Here is an 8,870-nt window from a genome sequence, read left to right as displayed (position 1 = left end):
AAAAAAAAAAAAAAAAAAAAAAAAAAAAAAAAAAAAGATATTAACTATTCAAAGAAGAGAATATATTCTTTATCTTGCAGAGAAACCAAGCAGCACCGATGTCCCTGTAGGAAAGGGAGAAGTATGAGGTTCGGTAGTTCCCTGTTTCTATTAAATAATCTGGGACATTTTTAGTGCGATCCTGTTGGAGGCAGCAAAAACACGGATGTCTGAGGGCAGGGAAGGAGCAGTTCAAGCAGTGCGTTCACACTTCAGAGGGCTCTCAAAGCTGTCCTACACCTTGCCCGCAAGCGGGAAGGTGGCCAGAATGCTAACACGTGTGCCACTCGTGGGGCTGTTGCTGGGAGAGGTATCTTCAAGGACAAGCCAATAATAAAATCACTCTCTTCTACTCCCAGAAATGTTACTATGATCTGCCTCCTCGTTTGCTAGAGGTTTCACAGTTGCATGGGAAAAATTCAGATTCTGTCACCTTCCCTGATCGCAACATCAGGCATGATTTACCAAGGGAGACAACTGAATTTCTTCTGTATTCCTTCTTACTTTAGTGTCCATTCAGTATCAGGAAAATACCCCAAACCCCACAGATAGCTGATTTTTTTTTTTTTTTCTCAGTAGATGAAATGAAATCTCAGTTTCATGCATCACTTATACTCCTTTGTGTAAATACGTGTAACACACACATGAGTATGCTCCCTGGAAACAAGTGGTCACATTACATAAAAGTACAGAAATGCTTTTTTTTCACCCAAGAGCCTGATGCAAGTATTTTTAAACAGGACAGCTGGCTCAACAGTTGTGCTGAAGGGCCCTTATGGAGATCAGGGCTCTCCTGTATTAGAGCACCGCACAACTCACTCAAGAGACCTGACTCCCAGCAAACAGCCTGCAGAAGCGGCCTGAAAAGTGAATAAACAAAAGGGAAGTTTCCATTTCACAGTGTTTGTGGCCAAAGGCAGAGTTGCCTTTTGGCTGAAGGGGTTTCTAATTTCAGCTCCCCAATCTCACACCCTCCGACACTTTGCTGCCGCGGAGCAGGGGTGGCCGGGAGGGATGTATATATGCTCCTCGGCTCTTGCAGCCTATTTTTGGCTTGTGCAGTTTCCTTTCTATTGGTGTTGAAACAGAGGGCTGTGGACTAGAAATGTGCTCCATTCAGCAGTTGTCTTAGCATGAAGCTCTGGCAGGAGGAGGGCTAAGGCATCAGCATTTCAGCCTCCACAGCTAAAACAGACTGCAATTGTTAACTGGGGTCTGGAGAGGGGACTCCAAGTCCAAAGCCCCAGTCACCAAATGTCTCTCCTTAGCTTTTTCTGTTGTCACTGGCTATTCAGCAGCAAAAATGATCATAGGCAACCTGACTTCCACAGCTTCTTTTCATTTAGAGGGACAATCTCAAGTGGTGGACAGTCCTACATCAGGTTTTGTTAACATTCACTCACCTCCAGAGGTAAGAGCCTTTCCCAGACACAGCAGCAGAGATGGTGCCTACCGAATGCACCTCCATTAGCCTAAACTAGCAATTTATTTCATTGCATTGTCCCTCTTTTAATCCAGAAAGGAATTACAAAAATATATGCTTCAACACAAAAAAACACTTGCATACAAAACACTGCAGAAAAAGAACAAGATGAAATAGGAAAAACATTAAAGTCGCTTGGAATAGCAGCTACAGCATTGTAGCCTCTTATTAAGGAAAGAGGAATGAGGGACATGATGCACACATACCTATTCCTTACATCAGTGTCTCTGCTCAGGTAAGACCTTGAATTGCCAGATGAATGTACTCTGAGTTTTTGGTTTATAAATGTATCTCATTTCTTTTCTTCCTGGCTCTTCCGCTTCAGGCCTCTAAAAAGTATAGGACCAAACACAATTTCCTCTCACAGATTTGATTCATTCTTGAGAATGTAGATTAGAAGCAGGAAGCCAGGGAGACCTTGGGATGATTTTAATTGCCTGTGGTTTCTTTTGGAAAAGAGAACAGGTATGCAAGATCCTCTGTGAAAGACAGATGGATGACTAAGGTCTACCTCATTATAAGCTGCCACAGACCTAAAATGGCATACAGCAGCACTCATTTGAGCACACATACAATCTTACCATCTCCTCACAAAGAAAGGTGTTAGAGGCTCTCTGCAGCGAGTTCCCGAGATGAGACTGTGATGCGCACGCAGATACCGTGAAATGAGTAAGGGCTGGACAAGGAGAAAGGAGGGGTGGAAAAAGGGCAAAGTCCCCAAATAATTCATTTCACAGGTTCAGCAACCTTGCTTGCACTCCCCCAATAATGCACCTCTGACTTGGCCAGGAGGAATTTTTCTTGTGATGCAGAGCATCTACCTTTTGCCTCATGCTGTGTCTGCTAGAACTCCTTTCATGTTATCTAAATTTGCACCATAGTGGCAACAGGAAGGATGCCACAGACTCCTTTCATATGAATCACAGGGAGGGAACCCTCATCTCTCATTTTAAGCTGACATTGTTCTATGCAACTAACCTGCTGTTCCTTGTTCTAAGGTTTACAAAGGTCTATAAAGCCCCATTTCCTTAGGGTCTGGTTAACCCCTGCATTGTTTGCATTAGACTGATTGCTTACTTGCATCTGGGTTTGTGGGTTTGTTCTTTCTTTCCCGTGCTGCTGAGGAGGAGGAGCTGCCCAGTGAAGAAGGACAAAGAGGAAGCCAGAGTTATTAAGAACTCAGTTTGACAGACTGGTCCATAGACCATTCAGGAGCAGCAGCTGTTCTCTACCAAAACTGCCACTGCTGTTACCACATAAAACATTTCCTTTGAGAGAAGTTTTAGATAGAAAAGCAAAATATAGAGGTCAATACCTTTGTGACACCATGACTTCTGAAATTCAGTTAGGCCCTTGACTGAAAGTCTGGTGGTTTGGTAGATATGCAAGCAACAAGTACCCTGATGCTGTCTGAACCAGGGATACTGCTTCTCCTTTGGATGCTGCTTTGCCAAGCACATGAGGTTAATTGATTCATTCTTCTTTTGGATTGCCAAGGAAAAGAAATTACTCATAATTTGATTTATAATTAAAAACATTTTATAAATTCATGAAGGAACAAACGGTTTCACTGTTCTAAGAATAAGTAGTTATATAGGGTCATTTAAAAGTTTTTAAAGAAAGGAGTATATCATCAAAGATATTTGACAGCTCCAAAAGAGAAACATGAAGAGTAAATTATATATGGACACTAATGGATTTACAGGAGAAATTTCAGCCTCATGAAGTCTTTGCAATTCTTTAATGAGATTTCTGATCTCCTCCCGGTGGAGTCAACATTGAGAACATACCCAAATGGTGCTTCATCACAGCTAGCAGCAGAAATAGGAGGTACATGGCTATAGACTAAATTAGAAACAAAATCATTTTGCTCAGAAGAAGGACAAAAATGCTGCTAAGAAATTATATTCAAACTACTTACAGGAAAGACACAGACATCCACAAGAAGCAGTTTGCATCCTATTTTGCTGCTTTTAATGCAATTTGAGCATAAAAGCCAGCATACTGAACCTAGACCTTCCAAAATGAGGCTTGGGCAGGAAAGCTGTGCTGTATAGTTTGACTAATGCACGGCCAGAAAGCAGCAAGCTGGATGTTTGTTTTTAGTAACTCATTAAGTCAGCTCTCACTTCCATAGTTTTAGTACACTTCTAGCACTTCTGGACCATCCAATATTATGACTAGCAAATGACTAGAACCCAGAGCCCGGTCTGCAGCACAAGGCCATGGACACTTCACTGCCTGAGAGCTGTCAACAGGGACACTGGAAGAACCAGACCCTACGCCAGCACGTGAGGCAGACATCACAACTTTGCCACCTCCTGTTCACGGGGACCCAAGATATGGAAACCAGCTCCAACTTCAATGGGCGATGCACCAAGAGCATGCATCATTAATACTGGTTAATAATGTGAAGAAGACACTGTCTCTTAAGCATTACAAAGCCCTAGACTGAGGCTGGACCAAGAGAAAGCTGGAGGAAGAGGTACATTTCTGAAGGGAACACAGAACTGGGCTTATGAAAAACCTCTGAACACCACAGGACCAGGAATCCTGACTTCCCAACAGCGCTACAGAGCATCATCACATGATGAAGTGTCCAAATACTGACAGTAGGGACATGACGTTAACTGCTCTGTACACAGAAAGAAGCCTCAGGTCGGCTTGCTCAAGAGCTGATAGAAAGTTTTGGAAGACACAGGGGAATATGAAAGTAAGCTGGAAGAGACTCCCTGGACTGACACTGCTGGTGTTCATTGTTCAAGGGGACCAGAGGGAACAACAGTAATTAAAAGCCCACATCTCTCTTTTTAATACTGAATCTTTTATTGTATTGTTTCTGCAAGTTAAATAGATGTTCCAGGTAAAGCTCTGTAGACAATAGGGGTGCTAGAGCTTTTTGTATGGAGATTGGCTACCATCTTTTCAAATTACTTACAAAATATCATTAAAAATTCAGACCTCTTGCCTCTTTCCTGTTTGTGTTCTGTGAATCACTACGTGCACTGTAATGCAAACTGTACAAAATAACATAACTGTACTACCTGTATTCTTTACATATTGTCACAGTATCTCACAAGAAACATGATTTCAGAGCCAGGGAAGCCATCATTCTCCCCTGGGCAGCCTGTGTAGGAGCACTTTTAGCTAGTAGGACAGGGACAGCCGCCACATTTAATGATGTGAAACATCTGCACCGCTCATAACAGCAGAATGTTCTTGTAAGGGCAGCTTCCTTTAACCCAAGACAACTCCCAGCACAAACATGAAAGCCTTTAGTCTGGACCGGAGATGCACGTAAAAATCCAAAAGTAGAGACCGCAAAGGTCACGGCCATTGGTGCGTAGAGGCACGTTAAGGAGCAGCAAGGAGACATGCAGGGTGGTGGAGGTCCCGGATGTCCCCGAGCCCCCTGGCTGCAGCACCACCCTACGCTTTCCCCTCTCGCAGCACTGAGTGGCCTTTCACCACCCTGTCTGTATCAAGCTAGATCAGATTCATTCTCGCTGCCTGACAGAAGTGACCTGTGAGAAGCAGATGACAAGCAGTCATCTCATTGCTTCATGAAAGACAGCCCTATTCTGTGCCATTCAAGCTTGAATTTTTGCAAGAACAAGGATGTGCTGTTCTAAATGTTGCACGCAGCATCTTGGAATGATGCCTCTTATCAGGGGCGCCAGGGCTGGCAGAAAAATGAATTATTATACAAAGACGGCGTCTTTGTCCACTTCTACAATTTAAGGGAGAGATGCAGGCGCTTAACAACTGACTGCTTGATACTGTTGTTTCTGTAATATTCAGGACTCTGCTAGATTTCCAGCACATAAATGTGATCAAACTGTGCTTCTGAATCAACTGTCAGCCTACTTGATTCCTCAAAATGTTGGAAGTGACAGTGTATGAGACCATGCTGTGTCTGCAATGGGTTAGAAATCACTGTGGTAGTCAAAGACACACTAAAGCAAGGTTTTGCTCAAAAATGGCAACAGAAGCATAACTTGTGATATTTTTTTTCTATAGGTTGTTCATTTTTAGCACAAAGTTGTTCATGAATAAATGGCTTTTTATTTTTTTTTTAAATAAAAAACCAAACAAAACCCTGCTTTGCCTAGAAAATAAATTGTTTTCTAAATCATAAATATTTGGTCTTCTTCCCAGGAACAATCACCTGACTTTCTCAGATCAGAAAAATACTTAGGCTGCCCTTGGCTCATGCTCAGGTGCCTCCTTTTATAAAACTGAGCACCTATAAATTGTATGGTAGCAATTATAAACATACCAAATAACAAATGGGTAGTTGTGCAATTTCATGATGCGATCTGAAAACTAGACAAACAGGAAATTACAGAAAGAGGGACAAGGAAGATAAAAAAAATTCCACATAATTCAGACAGTGAGGTGAAACCCTCCAGCACAACTAGCCATCCCTCCCAGAAACACTGCATGCACGGGGATGGACTGGCTCATCACAGTCCATTTCTCCGGAGACAACTGAGTTGTGATTTATCATGCATTCATGTGTTTCCACGAGCTCTCCAAGGATGCTCTCATTAAAAAGGCTGCTGGAAATCCTGTTGTTTCACTTCTGCATGGTAGATTCCTACCTGCTGGCACACTCCTCTCACCCACTTCACCAAACATCTCCCCAGCCAAATGGCTTCCTCTCCCCGCCAAGTATGGTCAAACCAGACTCTTTAGCACAAATGTGGAACGATTCCTACTTTATATATGTAGAACTGAGATCTCCAGGGACACAGTGTAACTTCATTCACTTTTCAGTCATCCTGGGTTGAAATACAGAACCCAGGATGCAAAGACTGCCCCTAAACCACCCAAGCCCTGTTTCCTTCTACCACAAGTAAGTACATCCCATCCAGACTAGGCTCCATCTTGAATTAGCCATATTTTTGCCCCTGTTTTTTGACGGGAACAAACTTGTGCTGTTCCTAGTTCTGTAAGTGGAAGTCTGCTTCAGAGCCTCATTTTTCCTACAGTTAAGAAGTGTCTTCTAATTTCTAGCCTAAATGTATTCAGCACCAGTCTATGCCCTGCTGTTCTTCTGCCAAGACTCTCTGTTAGCTTAAATTATTACTTCCAACACACAGGGCAAACCCCTGTTGGTTTTACAGACTGCAATCATATTGCCTCTTCACCATCATCTTACTATGCAACACAAATCTTCTCCCTTTGTATTACGTTTTCATTAAAGCAAACCATCACTGAACATATTTCTGAGTTCATCCTTCTTGAACATGAACGACCAGAATTGCACTCTTGATTCCAAATACACAACAGCTTTAACACCCTCCTCTATCAACTCTACAGATAGGATCGTATTTGCCTTTTCCCCAGCTGCAACACATTGGCATTTCATGCTGCAAAATACAGTGCAGGTTTAAAAAAAAAAATATATTGCACAAGATTAGCTCAATCCTTTTCTGCAATAAAATAACAGAATTTGTGGACAAAGCAAATGCACGAATTCTTATCTGGACCAAGGCACTAGCATCTTTTTCTGCCTCAGTCCTCTCTAAATTATGAGCCCAGTTTACAGCAAAGTGGATTATGATTAATCCTTAGGTGAATAACCTTGCACTTGGTATCAGTCCATTTTATAACATTTATATTGCTTAATCTTCAATGTCATCCAATTCTTCTTGTACAGTATCTTGATCTTCCTTTTACTGATGTGTCTCACAACTTTGTGTCAGTAACAGAATGCTATTTCATTAACTCTATTCACTTTCTGAGCCAAAGCCACTAATAAAAATATTAAGCAAGATTGGTCCCAAGACTGCTCCTTGATAAAGTCTCAATAACCTCCCTCCAACCTTTCTTCCCTTTACAGTATCACTGCCTACCATCTCCCTGTTACCCAAGTGCTTGTACTTCTTTCTAATACCTGTATTCTCCAGTTTACCTAATTCCCTGTGAATCATGGCATCAAATAATTGCTGTTTCTTGCAAATTTTTGCCAAGGAGATAAGTAATTTCATAGTTAATGGTATATAAATGTGGCACAGTCTCTGAAAACCATATGTTGTGTATTTTACTCCTTTGCATTTGTTCCTGCTCATTCTCTGCTTCACAAATCGGTCTGTAGTCCTACATACATTCTGAAGTTAGATTAGCATGTCTGCCTGTCCCTAAGATTTTCTGTTCTTTAGTCAAATAGTGTAAACTCAGACTTCACAGACTTATTTAAAAAAAATAATTAAAAATCCTTATTTCCAAACTGGGAGTTCATGGACAAATTGTAGCAGAATTCTGATATAACCAACCCCTCAGGCATGTCCACTAAGCTCTCAAGGTTTTGCATCCACCTTGAATGTGGTAGTTGCCTCTCCTTCCATACCTCAGAGCTACTAGGCACCTCCTCTTTGTTCACCCCAGCTACTGAACAAGGGGGGGAAGGTATTGGCTTCAGCAGGTCCAACAGAATCATCTTTCCTGAACAGAAAGGCAAAGCAGTTTCTTAGTTTTGAAGCTTCATCTACGTTACAAATAATTGTAACCCATCCTTATTGCATCTTCCCCAACCCCAACTGTTTCCTCATTTTGTAATTATTTGATTGCAAGTTCTTTTTTCTATTTGGTTTACTCCCCTTAGCTTTGAGTCCACTTGGGATGGTTTTTGACCGTTCTTATTTTCTCTCAAGGGAGGTCGGCAATATTTCCCTCTTAGTTTTAAATTTTTGTGTTTATTTAAGCCAACTCATTAATTTAGATCTGGGCCCTAAAAATATTATTTCTGCTTTTTAGAACTTTTTAATGTCAAAAGTGGGAATCACCCTCTGGGATAAGAGAAATGTTAAGGCTGAGATTCTCCAACGATCGTGGTCACCATAGTTTAAACATCTGTCCTCAATAAGACTTTTCCAACTTAATTACCACCAAGATTTAGAAGAATAGGCAAAACTCCCAGACCAAAACTCACTCATGTTGCTTCACTCCTCAGTATCACATCCTGACATTGTTTCAGTCTTAGAAGTTGAACAGTTGATTGTTTCCATGATTAACTCCTCCACTTCTCTCTCAATGGCCAAAGGTGAGATCCATGTAGTACACTGGCTCACATTACAGACAGGTATGCCTCCCAGGGATCCTGCATAATGAACAACAATAATAAAAGAAGACAAGGCTCAGGAACATTTTTTACTGCTAGACACACATTGGAAGAGATGGGGAAAAAAAAGACAAAAGGTTACAGTTATTGCTTGCTAATTAGCTCTGCTTAAATGTTTGGGAGCTCACACCCATTACCATGACTCATTAGCAATTCCCCTTCCAGATACATTAGACAAAATGGGTGAAGAGGTATTTATGTGAAAGTGAATTCCCTGTCTTC

The 8,870-nt window shown here is 41.6% G+C and overlaps 1 long non-coding RNA gene across 1 annotated transcript in view; it reads right to left on the bottom strand.

Annotated features, from left to right (window-relative positions):
- LOC113481087 overlaps positions 1 to 8,621 on the bottom strand; it is a 25,126-nt gene extending 16,505 nt beyond the window's left edge. Inside the window, exon 1 of the long non-coding RNA XR_003398591.1 lies at positions 8,460 to 8,621. This is a non-coding gene — a long non-coding RNA (uncharacterized LOC113481087). The remainder of the gene's footprint in view (positions 1 to 8,459) is intronic.
- Between the last annotated feature and the right edge of the window lie 249 nt (positions 8,622 to 8,870).

This window comes from Athene cunicularia, assembly GCF_003259725.1.
Source record: "Athene cunicularia isolate RWA chromosome 5 unlocalized genomic scaffold, athCun1 chr5_part2, whole genome shotgun sequence".
NCBI lineage: Eukaryota > Metazoa > Chordata > Aves > Strigiformes > Strigidae > Athene > Athene cunicularia.
This window is presented reverse-complemented; position numbering and strand designations above follow the sequence as displayed.